We start from the raw sequence: 13,886 nt of genomic DNA on the forward strand, positions 1-13,886 counted from the left end.
ATTTGCTTGTTCTCACTCCCAATTTGTACGTGACTGGCATTGTCGTGATGCTCATTTGATCATTTTCTTGGACAGGTTGGTTCTATACTTCCATGTGAGACTCGATGTTCAGAGGGTTAAAAATGCAATTATTTTGGGGGGAAAAATAATAAGACGAAGAAACCAATCAGGAACAATGCCCCTCCCCAGTTAACAGCACCGTGGGACAACCAGATAAACTGCTGGGTAAATACATTTATAGTTCTACAATGTCACAAATACTTGTGAAGAACAGCTAAACTAGTATTCACCAGGTTAAAATCTCCATTGCTGTAACATTAGACTAACTGAAAATTCTGATGATGTGTGACGCCACAATCCTGAAGAATGAAAGAATGAAGAAATCCAAGAATGTCAAAATGAATGAGTTCACGTGATTCTTTATCTCACATTTTACTTGTATGAGAAGTAAAGAATAATAAGTGCCATTTCATGAGGCTGTCATTCAAAGTAAAATTCCATAAAGATGATCTCAAACGTGAGAGATGGTAAATAAAAAGATTAGCCTTTCCACAATTTGGCCGAGGTTTCAGTCATTATGAATGTTATGATTAGAGGAAACCTTATGATTTCACATTTAAAGATTTATATGTTTATTTTATGTTCCAACAACAGTAAACACATAATATGGAAATGTGTAATGACAAAGTATGTGCTAATCCTGGATACAAAGGGTGACAGAAAAGGTAGAACATTCCTTGCGCAGCTGGAGTGCCTGGATTATTAAAGAAGACCTATTGTGCCTGTGTCTGCTCTATAGATATAATCTATGACCCCCATGGATCATTATGTTATCTCAATATTCACCTAAAATGACTTAGTAAAAGAAACAAGTCCATTGACTTCAGCACCTCCGATGAAGCAGCTGATTTTATTATTTTTTTTAATTGTACCAAAATGACTGCACAACTCTACATAATCCTGCGTGTGTCATAATTAGGAAAATAAAATAGGAGAACAGAGAAATACAGCGCAGTGGGTTTGCACCAGTGGCAGTGAAAACAGGGATTTATCAGTGATCAGTGATTAAAGGTTGCTCAGACATGCCCGAATCCAAATATAAGTTGTAGGGAAACAACTATAACATGATTAAATGACTGAAAAGTCAATTTTGCAGAATTTAAGTTTTTCTAGGACAATAATATAACAATGGTTTGAAAGTAATCCCTAAATCTGAGACGAAGGAGACACAGGTAAGGAAAGCCGAGGTAATGTTCAGTAAAAATGGTTTTCCAAGCTCAGTATCATATACCTTCGTGGCTCTGCAAACAATAGCAAATTTTTCATAAATACTAATGATCAAATACAAATCATTTTTCCACAGCTGTCAGGGATCCAGGGATCGTATATCTTGTTCCAAACTGTCATTGCGAGTGGTAAGAGTATGAAATAAGGGGGCACATTTTAATAAAAGAAAATGATACTGTGTGCATTTTTCATATCCTTTGACAGATGTGCTGCTGAGGCGTGTGTGACAGAGGAGAGGAGCAGAGCCATGCGGTGCTTACAATACACTCGGCTTTAGCTTTATAAGGTCTAGAGCTGAACAGGGCTAATTAGGGTTTTAATGTATTCAATGGAAAGTAATATCTCAAAGACATAATTATACGCTGATAACACAGACGTAGAAAATGGTGGACCAAATGCTGGTTGTATAGAGAAGAGATTGGGAAGTCTACTGGATTTCATTAAAACTGGAGTCTGCAAAAATTCATTAAAACCCATTTTCAGATATGAATGCAACACTGAGTCAATGAGAAAGCTTCCAATATATTATTACTGCGAAGGTCTTTCCATAGTGTTTGTAATGTATAGCTTCACCTTACACTGAAATGTACATGTCCAGGTCTTTTTCGAGTTACTGCACATAATTAAAGCAAATAATCAGTCTAATAACAGTGGAAAGGGGTGCCAAAACAGCCCTAATGTTTACGTAGAACTAACAAACAATTTTTTTGCCTTTATAGAAGATGCACACAAAGCCAGACCACATATAGTTGGCTACAAAAAAAAAAAGAAAAATTACTTTATCGACTAACAGTGTTTTTTGGGATCAATATTTATGATGTGTACATTTTCTTTGCACTTCTGTGAAATATTTGGTTATTTTTATGCAAACTAAGTACTAAAGTGTTTCATTCTACGGTGTATTTATTGCAGCTCATAATTTTTTAACAATATTGTAGATTTAGAATAGTGTTTGTAGTTTAAATCTGCTCTGGGGTTATTGTGTCAGTGGCATAAATTAGTTGCAATATTACCGTTTATAGTCAATTGTTACTTCAGCACTTCTAAACTTGTTAAGGCCTATAAAGGTGCACTATGTAACTTTCTCGTGGAGGTCTGCTAAATTGTTTTTTTCATGTAGATCAGTCATTTCTTTGTCTGGAGTGTTGAACGTTATGGCATAAAATGCATCAAACTTGCATTTATTCAATTACGTGCATTCTTACGGTGAGTGGGGTCGCCTCACCATAGCTCTGACTTGTTACCCAATTGTACTGTATTGTATTGTATTTTTTCACTATTCTTTTTAGTGTAAACTTGGAAAAGGGGATTGTAGCATATGTATTTTTCCTATTAAACACAATCTGAAACAAAAGTCAACTATGAATGTTTTTCTTTAAATACAGGCCATGTGTTAAATGCCATTTTTAAAGTTCAACTCAACACAGTCTATGTATCACCCTGCGTCCTACAATTTTAATATTTTGATGCAACTCAAGGCTCAACTGCGCCCAAAAGTGCCAAAAGCGCTTCCTGTTGTTTCTGTGTGTAAATGCCATCTTTTCAAACCACTACACAGTCAACACAACATATCAAATTGTTGTTGTTTTTTCTTTTAAATGTCAGACTTGAAGTGTATAAACTGGTCCCTATAGACTCCATTTACCAACCCAAAACAGGAAGTGGCGGATCTCTGTGTGTGCACAACAACTACAGCCGTAAATTTATTATCCACATAATCTGGAAAAGTTAAGGGCCCTCACTGTCTTTCTCCTGAGATTTTAGAGCATCTTTTAGTTTCACTTCACAGTCACTCCAGTAGTAGCAGCAGTAGAAGCAGCCTGACCTGGATCTTGCCTCTCTCCTGCTCACTTCATATACATATTCATGGGGCTGGTTTAATCATAAGACAGCCTCTCGAGTGAAGGAGGAAACTCTCTAATTAGCTGGTCTCATTCAGTGCTTTGGATGTGCACGTCTCCAGTGTCACTTGTGTTTGTGTGTCAAAGATGCTACAGTCGTTTCCGTGAAGCCGCCTGTCGGTGTGGATAATAACAATAAGGGTCAGATGAAGTGGGTGTGTTTTACTGTAAAGAAATGAAAAGTCAAACAAGAACTGTGTTGATTTGCATTTTGTGTGTGCCATCTGTCAGAAAGTAAAAGAAAAAACGTTGTAGGTGTTGTAGGGGTTTGTCCAGTTGACTGATTTTAAATGTTTCTTTCATTATGGATCATACCTGGACAACTGAGGGATTACACCTAACTCTGGATAAATATAAAGAGTTTTTTTCAGAAGCGTAGGACACGCTTACATCCTAAGTTTACATTCTCACATAATGGCTGTGATGGGACAAGTAGGACAAGGCCACAGTCGCAGCTATTTCCCTAAAACAGAGGTGTCAAACTCATTTTCACTGAGGGCCACATCAACAAAATGGTTGCTCTCAAAGGGCCAGATGTAACTGTAAGATAAATGTAACTAAATGTAACCAAATGTAATGTAAAATAAATGCAGCTACTTTTTAATCTTGTTAATTAACCGTTTCTATATTTATTACTCATTCGAGTTACAAATATTGCATATGGATTACATAGATATGAAAAAATGCCTGTGTAACTGTGTGTCTCCTGATAAACAGCAAAAGACGAAGTTTAAATCTATCAACAGTGTCCACCAGCAATCTGACCAGAACTGAAGAAGCGGCTTGGACGAGCAGCGAAACGTCTTTACTCTTACAACGATTTGTCCAGTTGATAGATTTAAACTTTGTCTTTTGCGATGGATCAGACCTGGACGACTGAGGGTTTACACAGGCATCTCCTGATAAACTCATACCTTTTAATTTACTTTGTTGTGGGCCACATAAAATGACCTGGCGGGTCACATTTGGCCCTCGGGCGTTGAGTTTGACACATGTGCCCTAAAATAACTCTTTTAATCTTTAGTTAACCAAACAATTATAGCATGATATAATCCAAAATGACCACAGGGAGAAAACAAAATGAGATAGTTTTTCATAAATTTAAAATGATGCCTTTGATATAAATTACTTTCATTTATTTTAATAGATTGTTTTTTCAGTCCTGCCTTTACCGGTAGGAAGACAATGCCAAAACCTGTTTAAATCAGCTGACCAGACGACATCATGTGATCACTCTCAGGAAGACTGCTAGTGAAGAGCTGAAACTGTATGAAAACAAACTAAACCTTGGTTTGAAAAAAGAGTCTATTTAAATAAGTTCACCTCTACATTACATTACATGCATACATTAAGAGAAACTGGGAGCAGGATTTTAAATACAGTAAACTTGGTCTCACTCCTCTTAACTGGCAATGTCTATATCATCTGGGTCAAACAATTTTAGAGCTACAACAAAGCACCAAAGCCCAGCTGCCCATGGCCCAGTGCATTCTGGGTGGGACGACTGAGTTCACTTGTTTGTCACGCTGTGCATATCCAAGTGGAGGGAGCATATTTAAATCTGGGACAACATGAGATGAATCGTGCTAGAAACATTTAGTGTGCTGTAGACCTGAAACTTTAGAAGCAAAAACTGAAATGCTCCATTAAATAGATCCTGCTTTACTTTTTAGCTAAAGTTGGAGCAAAAAGTTGGGGATATCTCTGACGTCCTTGGAACAAAAGCCCATGAGATGCATCCCGCCTAAGACCCATAGCTGTTGAGACTCAGTAGCATATTAGGAAATGACAACTGAATCACTAAATACAAACATCGTTGGCCTAAATAAGACTGGCATTCCAACAGCTGTAGCGGTTAAATTCTTCTAAACACACATGATTATGTTGTTCAAGGCACTAATGCTTTTCGAAGGCCACAGAAAACATTTCATATCTGCTGAAAAGGCCTGTTAAAAGCTCTGTCGTCCTTCTAGTCACTGAAGGGAAAACACACTCTGAATGTGGATTTATATCCTTTATGTTCATGCAAGCTGATGTCTGGGCCTAGTCATCCAAGGATCCTCCTGATACGACCGCAACAACCCAATGACAAGGATTCAAATCATGTCCCGTGTTCCCCATTCACAAAGCTCTGCTGCCTCTCACCTTCATCTGCATACAGATTTTGGCTTTGCTCTGTCAGTAATGCCAAAGTGAATACATTTCATTATAAACCGCGTACACTGTATAAAAATACAGAGATATTTCATTCTGGAGTTGCCAGGCAAGACTAAAATAGCTCATTTCTGGGAAACAATATCTTATGTTAGATCATTTTAAACGTAAAGGGCGACTGTATAACTTTTGTAGTGCACCATCCATTTTAATGTTTAATGTTTCACAGCATGGCATTAAACAGCTGCCGTTTATGTTTTATTATCAGTCTTTTATGTATAAAAGTATGTCTATCCTTTAAAGGCCAATTCAAAACTGGCGTACATCTAATTACTCAGAGAAAAAAGTCCAGATAGTGCGGCCCACCCCTGGCCTCTCCATTCCCACGATGCCTCTGAAATGAGATTTAAGAGTAAATAAAAAAGTTTCACTACCTCTGCAGCTAAAGGGGCTCTTTCACTTCACCGTCTTTATTTACTTTAAACACTGTTGCGAAGCTGGGTTCACACAAGTTCAGGCTAAACAGCTGAGGAATTAATGCAGCACGAAGGGAAAAAGAAAAGGTAAAATCCTTACAAATATGATTATGTACAGCTCTCAGAAATAATCTTCAAATCCACAAAGAGCCACGCTTTTGCTCTACCATATTAGGCAAAAAGTGAGTCGTCTTTTCTTTCCTCTGAGCTAAAGTTTGACATGTTGGACGCTTCAGTGGGGAAAAAATAGGAATATCTTCAAAGGCAGCAAAAAGAGCAAGTGTCAGAAAACAAAGAGAGGTAAGACGGAGCTGACAGGAGCCCGCTGAGTTCTGCTCTGAGAGAATTCAGAATGAAACCCAGTCGTGTTAACAAATCCACTGGAGCCTGGCACTGCTGCACTTGTGAGGACACGGAGACACCCCCCAGGGACACGCTAGAAATTCAATCAGGGGTAATCAATACATTTTTATAGAGACTAGATTCAATTACACTGTGGGATGAGCGTAGTGAAAAGTACCATTGACGACTTGGAGAAAATTGACTTTCTCCATTTGCTGTATCCATGAAGTTAAATGCGATTTGCACATGCCTCAGCCAAACCCTCATTTCTGAGGCGTTTTAACACATCTATTTTCTATTAAAGAACAGTATGAACGAGACACAGTCCAATGGCTGAAGCCAGTGTGAGTGACTGTGTACAGTAACGATGTTGAAGTGCCAGAGTCTGGATGTGAAGCAGTGAGACGTGTGATGTATCCACTAGACCACTGGGTACACGCGTGATAATGGGTGGTTGGAGCTTCAAAACACACAGGAGACTGAACAGTCATTTGAAACCGGACAGAGCTGGAGTAAGAGCAACCGGTGAGTGACTGCACCTGACAGGGTTCAACATGATCACATGACCAATTTTCAACAATAAAAATAAATGAAAATCTGCTGTTTGCTGTGGAGTAATGTCACAGTGAAGAGGCGGGGCTGTTAATTCTGCTGTTTGAACAGGAAGTCCATAGGCATGTCTCTATTTTTAAAGCATTTTAGATCAATGTTGTGGTTCAAAATAAACACAATGTAAAATAATAATCTATATGTGGTATAGATTATAGTTTATATAAATACCTATAAAAATAATATATCTCTTTTAAAAATGTCAAAACTCACTAGAGATGGACGACTTATGACAATCATCAAAAGGAACAGAAATCTAATAAGCATGTGTCCAAAACATAAGCAGAGATGACACAGGCAGAATAAGCCACTCTGAAATCTTACAAAATTGCTATGGTAAGTTGACATCAAGCACCCATTTCCAGTGTTTGTATTCAACAGCTTGTCCTTGCAGGGCTAGCACAGACGCAATATAAAAGTCAGAAAACTCAGGGCTTTCTCACAAAAACAACACTTAAAATTATAGGATCTATTGTGTAAATTGAAATAGGATTAAATACAGACCAGAATATAAATACATGATTTTAATGTGCAAGCTGACATAAAAGAAACTCTATCTGTAAGACATGGATCATATGTTTTATATTATATTAGAGATGATGTAACATGGATTTTTCAGCTAATACCAAGATGTGATATTTTACTTCCTGTTTCCTTCCGTTTATAACATTTGGTCAAATATGTTTCTTGCTCAAACTGCTCACTTGAATACAAAACGATGATTCATTTCCAGCAGTGGACTTAGACATAAAATTCCTTCATTATCTCCATCATTTTCCATAAACCGCAACTTCACCGTGTCCAGTGTCAATCAATAAGACAAAATGCAATTACTTCAGTCAGTGAGCTCATATCAGCCTCTGAATAAAACCAGACCACTGCATGGACCATTTCTGTAACGTCGGCTTCCACTAATGTAAGAATCTTAAAATAGTAACATAAAGCTATTTAGTCTAGCCAGCGCGTATAACAGAACAAGAATGATTTAAGAGTTTAATTATGTGTAGGGCAGTGTTGAGAAAAAGTTTAAATATATTACCAACATGCAGTAAAACGGCTTCAATTACTGAGTTTAACACTGATTATACTTCTACCACAAACACAATACTGGTCTTAAACAACAAAGAAACAGGTTAAAAACTGTTCAAAACTGTAGAACTGAAAGTAGCAAGCAGCATATTTTCATTCATGTGTTTTATTGTTGAAAAATCGTTATGCAAAATGGACAATTTTCTGAGCACTCAAGCCTCAAACGCAGGACAATACAAGATTACTCAAACATGCATGAATCACTCGAAATACGAAATACAATTATGGTAATAGTGAAGGGAACATGGTTAAAAGCTCATAAATTTGGCTCCATTGACTTCTTAACCCAAATGGTCAAGGGTATATTGAAAAAACAAAAGGGTCAAAGTTCTCCATATAGATTGTGCTGATGCCGTGCCCTTTGACCCCTCATGCATGCTCACTTATATCACCTGTCAAAAGTCTTGAAGTAGCAATAACAGTCAGGCGATGCAGGTCATCTTTGTGTTACTGTTGGGTCGCTGTGGTTACTTCAAACTGTCAAAATGTGTGAGGTAAAATGATGGCTCCCATAGAGATACTGGAAGATAAGTCTAAGTCTATGGATGTGTTCACACTTACTCTTAAATCGTATCATGGGACTTAACCTGGATCTAAATCTGGGTTAACATCTAGACTAAACAGAGCTCAAACAGGATTGCTTGGATAAGATTCAACTGCTCACTACAGAACGCAAAAAAAGCAAAAAATCTACTAAAATCAAGCTGTATGTATAGTAAAAGAAACATTCAAATCTGTCAAAAGGATAAAAAGTTATAGGAGTAAAGACGTTTCGCTGCTCATCCAAGTCATTCTTCAGTTCTGAGCTTTATGTAATTGTACAGTTTTGACAGGCAAAAGAGCCCGTCAGTACTTTTAATGAGTATATAGTGATACATTTCAGGTAAATCTTAAACTGTCAAATAAATACTCGCAAATTACAACAAGAAAGATAGTCAATATATTCAGTAAGTGTTAAAGAAGACCCATTGTGCTTGTGTCTGCTGTACAGTATAATTATAATCTGTGACACTCGTGGATCATTTTGTTATAATTTGCACATTTTAAATTACAATATTAATCTAAAACGACTTAATAAAAGAAACAAGTTTGCCGTTTTCTACTTTAGAAAACTCTGCCCCTCCTACGAACAGATGCACATCACACTGGCAATAGCGGATTTTATTTAATTTGTACCAAAATGACTACGCAACACTGCTGAATGCTACACATATCACAAACAAAGAAAAAAAACAAAAAGTATACCGATGCTGGTGAAAACAGGGATTGATCGGCAAAATGGCGTCTTGAAAAAGAATGATTAAATCCAAATACAACTTCCAGAGGGTAAATGAGAAAGGAAACAGCTATAACATGAGTAAAAGCTGCTCTGAAAAGTTGATTCAGCACAATAGATCCACTTTAAGACATAAAAGTGAACTTGAAAGCTTTTGTGATCAATGAAGTTTGCAAAAGTACCAGGCTTTGTTATTAGGATACGTAAAAATGTGAGAAAAGAAATATTGACAGTTGAGAGAAAGGAAGGGCATCTGACGTATCGTGTTAAAAGGGTGTGGCTGACTGTTCACTGCAGGTCTGCCAGTGGAAGCAGAGCATAGAGTACACACATTCTGCATATATATATTTAGCATGAGTCTAACCTTAGCTCCAACCTCAGCTGCCTCCTGCCCCGTGACGCTTCCTCCCAGCACTGATCAAAGTTTACTTCACTGGGGGCGGAGAAGCTCAAGACAGTTTTTTTTTTCAGGGTTATATCCATGCAAATCATTACGCAGCTCCCCCTTGCACTGGGAGTATATGTGCGCAATAAATACACAGGCAGTAATATGCAAGGGGCCGTCAGCAGTGAGCTCCCAGCATGCACCACTGATGGCACACCGGGGAGAGATACAAGCCACGCTCTCACAAAGAGATCAGAGGCAGGTGCAGCTGGAGATGCCATAAAGAACATGTTCAGGGGGCTCAGTGTCCTCCGGCAAAAATAAATGTCTCTGTACGATTTTAAAATGTTGGTGGAAATATTAAGCCAATGCTATTAAAGGGATGGTATGTTTATTTCATGGGATTGAATGTAAATCCCTGAAGTATATAATAACGCCAACAAAAATATGAAAATGCAATGCTTTTCTTTGACATTTTCACAATTCATTTTATTAGAATGAAAAAGATACTGCCTCTTCTGTTATGACTGAGGGCACATGCTACTGCTCTATACTCCCACTAGAGGTGTTACAACATGCAAAATAGATTTCATTTTAATTTTTCATTCTGTCATTCGTGCAAAGGTTTAACTAATAAATCAGTGAGTGTTTCTGTCTTCTGTCAACATCAGCTCATTTTAGTTCTCTTATATATGAGATTATTTTGTGGGGTTAGGGTTGTGTATTGTATATGAGATATAAATATCTCATATACAATACACTGGACATGAGCTTTTCAACAGCCCCACACTGAACATCAATCTTCTGATTCATAATGATTAGTGCAAGTGACTTACGACAGCTGCAGTTCGTGGCTCAGAGCTCCAGCCACATAGTTTTTTATTCCAGAGACAACACTGTGACACAGAGTAAAAGGGCCTCTGGCTTCAGCTTCCTAAAACATTACAATAAATACCAGCAGTGGATTTGACCTGTTTAGTAGTTAAACTATTCTACATCAGGTTATGGTCACCCCAATATATAATTTATGAAAATAACTGTCATTTTGTGAAATAGCTAAATCCAAAGTGTTTGGAGACTGTAACAGTAAATCATATGGAGAGTTCCTAAATGCATCATTTTCTTGCAGCAGCTAAAAGGGAGAGGGGACTACACCAAAAATGATTCTTTGCCATGTTTCAGACCAACCTGATGAAATGACTGTAATTTAACACTTTCAATGCCAGAAGAGGCAGCACATGTACCATAATGTGAGCCTCTCCACAGTTCAATTCACCTGGGGTCAGGTAAATATGGGATGTTGTTGTTTCCATAGGGCAAAGATGATTTGCCTACAAAGAATCCATTCTTGACATAATGTAATGTTTTATAAATAAAATGTATGAATCACACCGCCTTTACGAGCACAAGAATAGTCTTTAAGACTTCATTTGACTGCTTAACCTTTCCATAGCAACATAAGGCATAAAAGTACAGTTTTTATTTCACGTCTATCTTTAGACAAAGAAGTGGGTGGGCGACCCATCTTTGCTTGTCACATCTCCTCGGCTTCAGATCCACCAGTGTAAACAGTCAGAATGACGAGCCAAAGACCAGAAATACTATTATGTTCAAATACCAACGGGCCGTCTGCAGTTTGACACTATGGGAGGGGTTGAGTGGAGTGGACAGTGACAGTATGATTTATATGACTTTTCCTTCCATCATGAGACACTACACTGAACATCTTAGATAATGAGAATAGTCGACTCACTCTCTGGAGCTCAGAGTTGGAGATGCCATTACGGTTTATCTCATTACTGGAGCAGCGTGGTCCTCTGTGCTGATAGGCTGCTGGTGGAGGGCTGTGCACTGTGGGTCCAGGGGGAAGCTGGGAGGAGAAGAGTGTGAAACCTCACGATGGAGTCGTTAGTGCTGCTTCCAACCCACCGAGATGTTGGCAAACCCTCAACAGCTGCTACTCCCCGGCCTGAAATGAATGAAACACCCATTCACAGCCAAGTCAGTAGAGATCAACATGAAGGAATCCTGTCAAATAAGTAACTGCACACAATCATCATTACTAGTAACACATTTGTTGAGCTTGGATGAGGCTTTGTTTGTTGCCTTGTTCTGAATATTTAAGTAAAATGAACTATTCTGCTTTGAATTTTGCAAAGTCCTCATATCAGCAAATACATCTCCCAGAACAACAACTTGGTGATTTCTAAATCCAAGCACAAAACTCCCCAGGTTCCAAACCAGAACAAATGGAGAGGGTTGGTTATAATTGCAGTAGCTAAAACAAAAAAGAGGAACAAGGGCAGGGAAGCTCCAACACCAACAAGTCCTAACTTTACTTAAGTGTTCATTTTCTCCAATCTTTTTTACATTATGATTTAAAAATTCTCAGTGCACTCAGCCATGAACCAGTCAATGTCTATGTTAAGCTCTTTTTCCTGGGATCCAGAAAACACACCTAATCAATACATTACAAAGATGTGTGTTTGGTCACCAGTGGATCTCCTCAAATGGACATGATTGACAGGTGGATTAGCCAATCAGAGACACACATGATCTGTCCAAAACAAATATGGCTTTTTTTTTTTTTTTTAGAATGGATTTAAAAACATCAATGAGTCAAGAAGCAAAGCACTAAACTCTCAATATGATTTCATTTTATTTGTAAGTGATAGGTGACCAATGAGTCCTTCCTTTTACATGTGTCACTGTAAAAATAATTCTGATTGCACAATTATGTTTGATTGGGCTTGAGACGCAGCAGAGAGCACGGGAACCAGACTGATATCAATCTGCATAAAAAATACAGAGATGATTCTAGATTCTCCAGACAAACGCTCTTTTATCATTTGTGACATTGTAAATTATTCATCAAGTAGATAATTCCCAGAAAAGGCCATCTGAAATATGAAGAGAATAGATCAAGTAGTTAACAAAATAACTTTAGAACAGAGTGTCTGTACAGCATCACAATCTATTATTAAATGTCTTGTCTCTCAGTGGCTGTTGGGATTAGAATTAGGAACATGCACATTTTAATCAGCATTAAAATGTGAATTCAAAGAATACAAAAAACTGAAGAGAGGTTTAAATGTCTGGGTTTGACCCCAAAATGTGCTTTAGAATGATGCTCCAGGTGGTTACTCCTGAACAAGATCCTGGAGATGGACCTCAGCACAGCGCTAAACACGGCAGAAGGAAAAAATCCCTGTGGAGACCATATCATCTACAAATACAAAATACGTTTTGACCAGGGCCGAAATCTAATTGTTAGAGTCAAAGTATCTCAGCTCAGCAGGGAGTCCAGGTCTGCAGAGTGCATTGAACAGTTGCAGTTGAAGTTAATGTGTTGAGTTAATAAAGGAAATACTACAGAATCCAATAATTACTTTTCCTTAAAACACTTAAAACACACATTTAATCGTTTTAAATGTGAATACTATATACTGCCCTTAATATTTCAAGCAACATTCTGCACATTGCACTCAATCTAAGTAGGTCTAATTTACCACCGCTCAATAGAGACAGTGAATGCATCTGCAGGCTTGTTCTAGGTCAGATAGCCTCTAACGAAGTCTTTAAATCCCCATTCACGTCAGTGTTAGCAACAGCAGCGGCACTCTCTGTGTGATGGAGCACCTCTGCCTCCCCATGTAAAAGACAGGACTTAGAGCTAAAAGCCCAATGCTGGAAGAGATTCAAATCTCAGCTGTTTTTGTGCCTTTCCTGTGCAGTCATTAAAGTGATCAATCATGAGAGTCCACTAACACAGACAAAAGAATCACTAAAGGAGCTACGTTAAAACACAGCCCAAGTTAGACTAAGCACAGTGGGAGAAATACTTTACATATGCTTTGTCTGCTGGAGCTTGGGGCAGTCTTCGTCAATCATTTGTCAGCACCGCTCTGAGGGACTTCTGTTGTTTTGGCGCTAAAGACATTCAATACACAAAGAAACAATGGAGGGAGTAGGTAGTGTTTCATAATGATTGGATTCAGCTTCCGAGGATGGAGGATTTCGAAGACAAAATGTAAACGAACGCAGCTATTTCAGTCTTCTATTTAGCTGTGAAAGGGTAAAAAATAATTACATTGCTGAAATATGCCAAAACTACAATAGCAAAAGCAACTTTTACTAAAGTTTACTAAAACACTAATTTGTGCCGAGGACAATAATACATATTCAAATTATGTATGAGTTACCATTCAAACACAACCAACGCTTTGACCAACAAACTTTCTGCAATTGTATATTTTATTTCTTGTGGCAAACTAAAAAATTCCAATTTTAAAATACTTTGATAATGGAAGTCATAAATATAGCAACATGCTGCTTTCATAATAATGAAAAAATTCACACTTTGTCAC

This window comes from Periophthalmus magnuspinnatus, chromosome 7, assembly GCF_009829125.3.
Source record: "Periophthalmus magnuspinnatus isolate fPerMag1 chromosome 7, fPerMag1.2.pri, whole genome shotgun sequence".
NCBI lineage: Eukaryota > Metazoa > Chordata > Actinopteri > Gobiiformes > Gobiidae > Periophthalmus > Periophthalmus magnuspinnatus.